Genomic DNA, 12,251 nt, shown 5'->3' with positions numbered 1-12,251 from the left:
GTTTCACGCAGCCTGGTTGCTGACATGGTTTTACTAGTCTTCCAAGAGGCAGCAGCAATTTCAAAGTTCACACAGCTGATATCCTCAACATACTATATAATCATGAGACTAATGATCAAGTCAGAATAATAGAAATTTCCAATGTCTAATGGCATTGGAAAAATCTCCATTTGTTGTATTATCAGTTCTGCAATTTAGCAGCATTGTTTCGACAAATCCCATAGCTTACATCACAAAATAATTATTTTCTTACCTTGGACACCAGTGGTCGTACCGCTAAAAGCATCCATCTATATGGACGAACACAAGAAAACAGGCTAATCATTTTTTTATAGTACCAACAAATGGCTGGGAGGATTTCAAAAGCTAAAAATGGTTTCCTATTGAACGAACAAGAAGAGTTAACACAAGTTAGATGGCAAATATGATGTAGATGGAAGCACAAAAACAAAGAAGACAGCAATAAAAAAGACACAGTTTGACAGAAAATCTTTTAATACCTCGGTGATTTTAATCAAAAATATATTTCTACATTTGCATCGAAGATCACGCAGGGCACAATCGACAATCCTTGAAATTGGAGCAGTGGCGAACAGAAAAGGATCAGCACAGAAACCATGAAAACAGTTGGCTCCAAGCTCACCTAGTAAACCTACCAAACTGAAAGGACTAACCCATCACAACCTTTTCTCTTGTAATTCAACCTGTTTTTCATTGCGTCACAAGGTCAAGGCATTTGCTTCCCATGGCCCAAGGACTAGCTAGTCACCAGTCCTTAACGTGCCTCTCTTGTCCAAAACAATCAAGAGAACCAAAGATTTGGGTTTTGAAATGAATGCATGTACAGACCATCACATCTCCTAGTAGAGGCCGGGTTGCCACGAGCACGTGAAAATGTGGACTTGATGGTTTCCCGATCTATGATTTGCCTGGCAACTGCCATGCTTCAATAACTCTTTCAGTGGCTACTAGATGAAATCCACCCTGATTAACTGGTAGTCTTATTGCAGACGTGTTTTTTTCCTTGGACAACAGATGTTGCGGCTACGTTTGGAATTCAAGGGGACTAGTTCTCTTCATAAACTGATCAATGTCTAGGATTATACGAGCCACCCAAGAAAATATCATCGGATTCTGAACCCTTTTTGGTGGTGATATCGAGTTGACAAGGAAGGAGGTGCCTTATCATGAAAAACATGATGAATCTGACCTCGCCAAGGTTTTCAAGAACGTTTAAGATGCAGATTTGCAAAAATAATGGCCTGGTTGTCGACAGTTTTTACGAGCTTGACCCAGTTTATGCTGATCATTATAGAAAGGTTGTGGAAGAAAGGCATGGCATGCAGGACCAGTTTCACCATGCAACAGAAACGTAGATGATAAAGCTCAAGGGAAGGCAAGCCTCTATTGATGAACATGAGTTTTTGAGATGGCTTAATTCAAAGAAACCCAATTCAGTTGGTTCTGCATGCTTTGGAGGTACAGGTGAACTGGAGTTCTCGTAAGTAATGGAGATTGCAATAGGGCTTTAAGCTTCTGGCCTGCATTTTAACCGGGTTGCTCGGACAACCGAAAGTAGCCGGGAAGAGGTTGTCTGGGATGCAGTTGAAAATTATTTACATAAAAAATAATTTCATCAGGGAAATTCTATATAGGAAAGACGGTGACAGATACTGAGAATTAGTACCACCGTTGAAGGCGTTCATGAGCAGACTTCACCACCAAAATGATTGTTGATGAGAAGAAAAGGACTAAATGACAGCAGTCACAAGTGCATCACAGCCCATGCTCGTCCAGGCACCGCAATACTCCCCAAGAACAGATGCATCTTGAATACGCAAAAATTCCAGCTTCGGAAACAAAGTCTCCAACCCAAGGCGCATAAATTATCTCCCACCTCCACTTCAACCCAACTTTCAGCAAGTAAACACAAGGAGTAAGGACAACCAGCAGCAGCTTGATTCTAGGTTCCTTTATAAGATAAATTATTACTCTATATCCTTGCAACACGCCAAAGATAAATCTAAACCACACTACGAAAATTATATGTGACTACATTATCTGCCCCGGTTAAAAAAAAAAACAGCAATTTAGGTCCAGTTGGAAGGGGAGGGAAAAAACAAAAGTTCATCGTCAAACACAGCTTCTCAAAATGAAGGATACATAGCTCAAGCTTGTCCTGACCAAGGATATCATCAACATCACGTCTTTCACCCAGTTCACCTTTGACTAGAGTCAGGAGAACCATCATCATACGACACCAGACCCTTCTTCCCAACGGGACTCCTTGATGATGACCTTGATCTGTCTTTGCTGAGTCGCTTTGGCGACTGGGAATCCAACGAAGATCGTGATTTTGATGGACTCCGGCTGCTAGACGGCGACCTCTGCCTTGCAACTCGTGGAGACAGACGAGACTTGGACACATCAACTGGGGAACGACTGCGAACAGGGCTGCCACTGTGGCTATAACGACGATTACGATAACGGGGGCTGCGTGATACAGATGGGCTTCGTGTACGGCTTCTCCTCCCTCTATATCTGCTAACAGTGTCCAGAGAGAATTTAAGATAGCAAGACAGAAAAATGCACGAGTATAAATAAAGTACTTCCAGAACTAAGTTCTTTGGAATCATCCCATTAAACAAGAGTAAGGCACTTCCAACTTCCATGTAAACTGTATTTCCAGCATCACTATACAATCCAATAAGAAATGAAATTAGCCAAAAAAACAAAGTAGATCACAGACCTTGGTGGAGTTCTTCCTCTTGGTGGACTTCTAAAACGCCTAGGAGAATACCTTCGGTAACTGGAATATCTAGAAACATATCATAAAAGTGAGAATTGTCATTTCAGAAAATACATCATGTAGTTGAACATGATAGCTCACAAGATTTAAATAAATCAGACAGAAAGTGAGCAGAAATCAAAGGATGTTGGCTTGCCAGGTACCTATCACGCCCGCTATAACGAAAGGATCTCACAGGAGAACGTTTTGGAGAGGGAGTTCTGTATCTCCGAGCATAAGCATATCGTTGACTGAAACCTCTTCCCCTCCTGATGCGCTTGGGAGACCCATCCGGGGAAACACTTCTTGACAAACTTCTTCGATCAGGAAACCTTGCCCTACGTGTGCTAGGGCTCCTTGAGTAGCTGCGACGATTATTCCTGCTTGGTGCCCTAATTGGACTCCTGCTAACACTTCTCCTTAAAGGAGCCCTACCAGAGCTTCGGCTGACGCTCCTCCTGGAAGATCTAACCGGGCTTCGGCTGACGCTTCTCCTGGAAGATCTAACCTTCGGCTGACGCTCCTCCTGGAAGATCTAACCGGGCTTCTGCTGACGCTCCTCCTGGAAGATCGAACCGGGCTTCTGCTGACGCTCCTCCGAGATCTAACAGGGCTTCTGCTAATGCTTCTCCAAGATCTAACTGGGCTTCTGCTAATGCTTCTCCGGGAAGATCGAACCAGGCTTCTGCTTATGCTTCTCCTAGATCTAATTGGGCTTCTGCTTATGCTCCTCCTAGAATCTCTTAAAGGACTTCTGCTAATTGACTTTTTCAATGATCGAGACAGAGATCTCACTGGGCTCCTGCTTTGGCTTCTTCGAGGCAGTGCTCTCACAGGGCTCCTGCTAAAACTTCTTGGAGATCGAGATCTCACCGGGCTCGTGCTTATGCTTCTAGCCTTCTTTGCCCTCACAGGACTTCTGCTGAAACTTCTAGCTGGGCTCTGGCTGCTGCCACTTCTAACAGGACTTCTGCTGATACTCCTCTGTGAGACACGAGGATGGCTTCTACTAGCACTGCGACTCCTGCTTGCGCTTCTCTTTGGACTCACATCTGGGCTCTTGCTCAGGCTCCTCCTGGGACTAATACTCATACTCTTACTCGTGGTCCTCTTGGGACTCATGCTTTGGCTCCTGCTCATCAACTTACAATAAAATACTGCCCTGGCAGAATCTGAAAGCATAAAGAATAACTGAGGTGTGACAAGAATGGAAAGTAGACCTGGATTTTCCTGGGTGATCATCTCTGGTATCGGGTTCTCTATCTTCACTTCCATAGGATTTAGCATCTGCCCCCATGCCATTACTTCGTCGAGATCCATTTTCCTTGGGGAATTCACCATCTTCCCTTTCAAGTATATCAGGTTCCTCCCTCCTTTTAAAAGGAAGGGAGGCAACTTCTTCCTCCAAAACCACAGGAGACTGACCCTCAGCTGCACAACATTACACAAAGCAAGTAGTCCAATATTTGTTAAATGCAGAATACATGACCATCACAGGAGAATGGCCATGATGCCAAACTTAAACAGAATACAAATGAAGGCAGCAATTCAAGAGAAAACAAAGTTTCACTCCACTTCCAACATTGTTAGCATCAGATATACAAGCATCAAATTAATAGCTAATTTTAAAAAGAACCAGTACAGTCAATATGCAGATGACACATACACAACATGCATCAAAATAAAGAAGCAAGAGAAATCAAATGAACTTTTCCGAACATTCTGCAGCGATTTTGGAGCTGTGCAAAAAACTTGGATAGAATCACTTCAAGATGCAGTACCAGTTTTCTGAGAAGGGTCTCTACACTTCCTCTCTTTTGCTTGAGCATTAAGAGCATCGTCATCAGAGCTGGTTTCACTCTCACTCTCACCATCTGTGAGACTATCTGATGATCTAAGAGATGAAAGAATGTGAGGTTATTAAAAACCAAAGATCAACTTATTTCTTTCTGGCAGAGGTGGGAAGAGGGGTAATCAAAGCAGTTTGGAATCATTCCTTGTTACTGGCAGAAATCTTGAATCTAAGAAGATAACTCCCATAAAAACATTAAAGTAACATTGACACAGATTTCTTTCGATGGGTTAAGTTAAGAAATCATGGCAATGCAGCTACCTTCTTGTTCTACGTTTGGATCGCTTGTCACGTCTCTTTCGCCTCTTTTCACGTTTCTTGTCTCGTTTTTTTCCACGTCTATGTTTGTCTCGTTTAGAAGTTCTCTTTCTCTTCTTGCGCCTATCTTCACTTGAAGAACTAATGTCAGATGATGAGGACAAAAGGGAGTCAGAATCACTATCAGATTCCGTTGATTCCATATCAGAATCAGATGAACTCTCCGAGTCGGACAGGTAGTTTCTCCTCCTCCTCTTTCTGTCTCTAGAAGATTTCTTGTGCTTTTCCACTTTCAGTTTATTTACTTTCTTCTTGTCTGCAGAAAAAATGACATTGAAAGTAAAACTTGTGAAAAAACAGTCGCACATCATGTTGGATAACACAGAAAGAGCAGGAAACAAGAAAGAAAGTATTCCTTAGACACTCATCAGATCTCTAAAAACCAAATAAAACAGGCCCAACAACAAAGTCACACATGTTGACCATAGATTTCTTACCCTCTATAAATTCACCACAGTTGATTATTTTCACTGTTACAGTGGGTCTCCCTTCTTCATCACCCACATCTTCAATATTCTTCAGTACTTTATCTCCTTGCACAAGCTTCCCAAAGACTACATACTTCCTGTCATATAAAATCCACAAGCACTGTAAATCATAGAAGTTATGACACATCAAACAGGGAGTGAAAATAAGGGTATCAACTTCGAAGAATTGACATGCTTCCTAAGTAACAAACCTGTCAAGATGATGATTTGCCCTTAAGGTAATAATAAATTGAGAGCCTAAAGCATCACGATCGGCAATTGACATGGACAGAAGACCTGGTTCATCATGTTTTAGCTTTGGAGACTCGTCTGCAATAGCGCCACAAAAACCACTTGTTACCACATTGAAATGAGTATCACTTTAACTTGCTGCATGAATGTAGCAACCCAGAAAATCAAGATAAAATTATAATGCAAGACTGGTAGATCCCAGGCTGCTAAATGGCACTGGGGACCAAACATGAATGCGGTGAAATTATTGCACCAAGTGCAAAGCAGAATCTGAGTTCTCACATTTCAGCACACTAAACAAACATTAAACTGCTTTGGTCATTGTTATAGGAAGTTAGGAACAATAAACTGGGGTTGAGTGTATGATATGTCCAAAAACAAAATTCAGCCTGCAAAATAACAGTGCCAGCTTTAATATTTAAACTATTTCATTAGAATTCTTCTAAGAGGGGGTGTCATCCTTAAGAGACAGAGAAGCAAATCATAGTTTTGCTATCCGAAACAAATCTCCAAATTCAGACCCTTCATTGCCTCTAAAATAAGACACAAAGAAAAACCAAAAACTCCAAAGTTGTAGGCACAAAGATATATGATAAGCTAGCATAAAAAAAGTACCTATAAAACGTGATTCAGAAACATTTTGACCTTGGGGGCAAGTCGTTCATACATTTTAAGACATGCCATTTGACATTCAGTATACCCCCATTGAGGACACCTTTAACCTATAGTTAAAAGGCCAATGATACTGCCACTCCATAATTGATAATGAAACTCCAGTCAGTAAGCACAATTACAAGTTTAAATGACTTTGTTGAGTGGAGTGATATTATAAGAATATGGATTGGCATTATCAACACCCATTGTTAAGTGCATGTACTAATGATAATTTCATTTATATTGGCATGATGCATAATATAATACACAATTTCTCAAGTGTATACTCACAAAATTTATAACATTAACCTCACAACTGGAATCAATATGAACATAAGATTTCAAGTATTCTCACCTGGAAACTTGCCCCCATATATGCTCTCTCCAAAGGTCCCTGCATGAGAGGAAAACAAAAGAGTTAAGAATTTGAAGAGCAAAAACATTTCAGGATGTTCTATCCCCTGAAAATCTAAACCCATTTTTCATTCTGATTGCTTGTTTATCTTGCATAAAAGCTTAAACACGTTAATTATAAGAGAACTTTGATTTCAGACAATGTATTAGGGGCAAATCATAGGAGTTATGTTATAGACCATAGTATCATCCCTTGGCCAAAACTTACTGTCTTACAATTGGTAATCACTAAAACAAACAAGATTTTACATCTTTAAATCTATAAATATTATAAATTTCAGAAAAAATTCTATCAATCTACCCTTAAACTTTGGACCAACCCTTCAAACTACCCTCTAAACTATCAGTTGCATCCAAGATACATCTAGAGCATAGTGGAAATATCCGTACAGTCTTCTATTAGAGAAGTTTATTAAATACTACCATCCCAATCTCAGTTCCAACAGAGACATGGAAATGGAGATTTGAGTTTTTGAGATAGAAAGGTTTTTTATCCAAGAATAAAACAGAAACTGGCAGAAACCCATTTAGATTAAACAATCAAGTGGCTAAAGAAAAACTCTCACCCAATGCATGTGGCCGAGCCCCTTTATTAAAGACAACTAAACCTATTAATTATAAGCGAAGAAGCACGTACAGGACACAAAACCAAGTTTAACAGATTTCCATAGCAAAAGTTCATCATTGCGATTTTATGGTGGTTCAAGTGTAAAATAGATGCAATTAAAAGTTCCATGATTGATTGGAGATTAGCTTCTAAGTATAAGGGCAAATTGGTTGATTTTCCCTAGATTTGAAGGGAAAAAATAAGGGGTAGCAGAAATTCTATAATAAGATGAATAACTTAAGAATTGTTAAAACAATTAAGGTTATAATTTCAAATTCATGCATCGTGAAAAATCATAAACTGCATGAAACAAAAAAAAAAAGATTAATGAGCAGAAAGAGAATTACATACCATCTCGTTTCAAAATATCACCGCCCTGCAAGATTAACACAAGATCTTAGTCCACCAATTAACAAAACTATTTTTACAAAATGGGTTGGGCATGGTGAAGCATAGTAAAATTTTGAGGATGGACAACTCAGTAAGTACAACCTTAAAACTACATCACAAGAAATGCAGTCGTGACCATCAGCCCTGTAATCCTACAGCATAAACAAGGGTAACTGACTAAAAGATGGACCACCTCTAGGCCATGTTCAAACAAGAAAACTAATCAAACCTATGTAAGAAAAACCTAGATGTACACTAGACAGACCAACAAACCTGAGCCATGGAACCTTTAATGATGCGATGGAAAAAGGATCCCTTGTAGTGCAATGGTCTTTGAGATTTAGGACCAATTCCTTTTTCCCCTGAGTGTAAAGATTGAAAACATCAGAAAAGCAACAAACGAATAAAAACTTGAATTTCTAAAATCTACTGAACCAACCTTCAAATACAAGCTAAAAACCACAATAGCTGAAAAGAAGGAATTCCCATCCAGATCAAGATGAAAAACCATCAATTGAGGATAAATAAATGATACACGAGACAGCACTACCATCACAAGTCAAGTCATTACAAAGACTACTGTAGCATGTAACTATTACCTGTACACAGAGCACGGAAATTTTCTGCAGTCTTGGGAGCAATATCCAAGAAAAGCTGCAGAACAAAAAAATCATGGACAAATTAATAAAAATGCAAGAACAACACTCAACGTACAGGTATTTCATCATCCATCCTACAAGGTTGAACTTGAAACATGATGATACCTCAAAAACCATTCTCTCCTTAGGATCGCCATCAATACACACGTCCATAAAAACCAACGGGTTCTTCTTCGCCATCTTCTTCTCCATAATACTAGTATCACAAACTCAAGCCACCATAACCAATAACCTGATACCCAAGTAACACATTACCATCTTTACAAAAAAATATTGAGTTAAGCCCACATCGACCGTTCCAGTAGATCTAGAGGCAATTTTAACAATAAACAAGACCCGCCAGAAATTCATCATCCTGGAAACAAAACAGTAGCTCCATTCTCTACAACCTTAACTAATTTACAGCAAAAAAAATCTCAACAAAGCAAGTACTCGTGCAAAACTCTAACTAGCCAAAAAAAAACCTTAAACCCTAGCTAGATGCCCACAAATTAGGAGTGGAAAAAAAAAAGACAATACCTCAAAAAAAAAAAATCATATCTAAGAAATCACTAATTATAAAATCTACCAAAAAAACAAAAAAAATTAAAAAAAAAAAAAATCACAGCTCAAAATTTGACAGGGCGTGTTAGATCAGACAAGGGAATTAGAAGATGGAGTAAAAAAACAAGGGGAATAAATATAAAAATCATAATAAAAATAAATAGAGAGAAATTAAAAGGAAAGCTAGGGTTTTATTTTCTACCTGAGAGACGCAGAGCCACAGAAACAGTGAGTGTGGAGATGAGATTATATAAAAACAAGAGCGAGGTGCTGCTACTAAACAAGGAGAGACTAGCTCCTTCTAATTACTTGCTTAATTACATTGTTACCCTCGGGGTTTATTGAGTTTCGTGTCTTAAATGGCGCTTGCTTTTTCAAATGACGGATTTGTCCCCGACCAAGTGGTTGATGTCTCTGTTTGTTTTTTATATATATTGTATAGGTTTCAACCATAGAGTTAAGGTAATTGAGCATAATTATTACACTAAGGACATATTTGTTTCTTTGAAAAGTAATTTTTAAAAATTTATTTCTTAAAAATTTTTATATTTATTTACTATTAAAAAAATTTGATCAATAAAAAATATTTTCCGGTCAATAAAAAATATATTTTAGTCAAAGAAAATTTTGATTTGGTTTTCAGGAAAGTGTTTTCCCTTTAGCTGTGTTTGTTTTCTAGAAAGTGATTTTCGAAAAATTACTTTCCAAACTTTTTTGTGTTTGTTTGTCATTAGAAAAGTTGGTCAACAGAAAATACTTTCCAGTAAAAGGAAAATTTGACTTGATTTTCAGGAAAGTGTTTTCCTAAAAAATTTGGGCGGAAAACACTTTCCGAAAAGTTGTGAAAAATTTAGAAATGTCATTATTTACTGATTATATTAAATTTGATCATTAAACTTTTGATTGCTATATATATTTTGTTTTGAATATTTATTTTTCAATTTCATATCTTAAAATTTTATTTTTATATTAACTTTGGTCATTGTTTTTATAATTGTTATTTACTTTTTCCTTATTATTTTTTTATTAAAATTTTTTTATTCATCAAATTTGATCTTCATTCTTTGATTGTTATTTATTTTATTTGAAATAATTTATGAAATGTTGATTGTTATTATTTTAATTTCTTTATCTTTTTTTAAAAAAAAAAATTTAGATTTAATTCTATTATTTTGATTATTATTTATTTTATTTGAGATAATTTATAAAATTATAATTTTTTCAATTTCATTCTCATTCACTTTTTAATTTGTAAGATTTTTTCATCGTTATTTTAATAAACTTGAGAAAAATAAAATATTAATAAGTTATTTTCTAATTCATTTTTCTATGACATAATCAAATACTGGAAAGTATTTTTCAACTTATTTTTTATTATACTATCAAATATCAAAAAATATTTTTTAAAAATTTAAAAAATAAACTTATTTTTTAGCAAACAATAGGGTAAAAAAAAATATTCCGATTCCACGAAGAAGGGCCCAAGAAGTTGAAGAAGTTTTTTTTTTAAGCTTTACTTGTTTTTTCTTTTCCCTTGGAATATCTGCTAGTACTGTATTTTTTTTTAAAAAAGGCTTTGCTTGCCTGTGCCAGCACAGTCAATTGCAGGTACAGCAGAAGAGCAATCAAGTCCATTATAAGTTATAAAAGCTCATAATCCATAAAAGTTTTCTTGGATTTCGAGTATATTTGGAATTCTATAGTGATTATAATTATTTAAAGTATTTTTTATTTAAAAATAAATTAAAATAATATTTTTTTTATTTTAAAAATTTTGATATTTGTATATTAAAATGATAAAAAATACTAAAAATATATTAATTTTAAATAAAAAAAATCAAATTTTTTGAACGGGTCCTTCATCAGTATCAGTAACTTGTGTGTATCGACAGCTTTCTCAGTGTCTCATTGTCACAGCCCAACATCTTAGCCTGACAAGACTTCATTTGAGGGAAGTAGAGAACAGGTTTAAAATGTAAATCAGGACTGGTTCACAAATCTTTTTTTTTTTTTTTTTAATTAAGCCCTTGGGAATTTAATTAGCTGCATGTACCCGCGCTACACCCTGGTTATATTTATTTATTTATTTATTTTGCATTAAAAATAATATTCAAAGTAGTGCAAACATGTTTTTTAGAAAGAAAAAAACATATGTAACTCAATTGGAATAAATCAGAACAATTGATTTTATTTTAATAAGGTGATAAAAAAATTACATAATTACAACAAATAGATCTTAAAGATAAATGAACAATTGTTTTTGTAAAATAAAACAAATGATATAATTCAATTTTCAGTTTATTAAATCATAAAGCTAAATAATAATAATAATAATAATAATGTCAACATGTGTTAACTTTTCAAGCACGACTTGGATATTAAACTGAAAGCACATGTATAGAAAAAACACAAAAATCAATTCTTAACCAATTAATTTTTCAAAGGATTAACCTGAAAAAATATACCTATTACACAAAATAATTAAAAAATGACAATTAAAATAACAGAGATCATAATTTAAATACAAAATAAATCTTATTTTCTTATTAAAGAGCGAGATTGAATAAAAAAATAACTGAACATAATGAAAAAAAAAAAAACAACAACAATGATCAAAATTGAAATAAAAATAAAAGAATTTTTTTATTAAAATGCAACATTTAAAAGAAAAATCCATTCTACAAAACTCCAAAAAAATAATTAAAATAACAAAGATCAAATTGAAAAAAATAATATATGATAAATTGGAATTGAATGATAAAATTAAAAATAAATAAAATTCATACAAAAAGGGTCAAGAACAAAAATTAGAATGTATCAAAATAATTTTTTTTTAAAGTGCTTTTCACTCGAAAATGTATCAAAATAATATTTTTTTATTAAAAAAAATATTTTTGATATTAGCGAATCAAAATGATCTAAAAAAAAAAAAATAATTTGAAGTAGAGAAAAAAAAATAAAAAAAAATAAATTTATTTCAAAAGTGTTTTGAAACGTAAAAACAAACATAACTTTACCTAAACCATTGTGTTTAGTAACATGGTTAGAATCGTGTTTCAAAAAAAAAAATTTAATTTTTTTTAATGTTTTGGTATTAAAAATAATTTTTTTAAAATAAAAAAAAATTATTTAATATATTTCTTAGCTAAAAAATACCTTAAACTACAACCACTATAATAACTTGGATGCTAAATAAAAACGATTTAATTGTGGCGATTGACTCTCCATACCTAGTTTAGTTGGACTAGGTTCATTTATCTGTATATAGATTATATTTATTTGCGTGGCCATTTGAGCTATTAATCTA

General features: G+C 35.0%; 1 pseudogene; it reads right to left on the bottom strand.

The window, feature by feature from the left end:
* Window positions 1–2,018: 2,018 nt before the first annotated feature.
* LOC118050304 (uncharacterized) lies at window positions 2,019–9,280 on the bottom strand (annotated as a pseudogene).
* Between the last annotated feature and the right edge of the window lie 2,971 nt (window positions 9,281–12,251).

Source organism: Populus alba, chromosome 6, assembly GCF_005239225.2.
Source record: "Populus alba chromosome 6, ASM523922v2, whole genome shotgun sequence".
Taxonomy (NCBI): domain Eukaryota; kingdom Viridiplantae; phylum Streptophyta; class Magnoliopsida; order Malpighiales; family Salicaceae; genus Populus; species Populus alba.
This window is presented reverse-complemented; position numbering and strand designations above follow the sequence as displayed.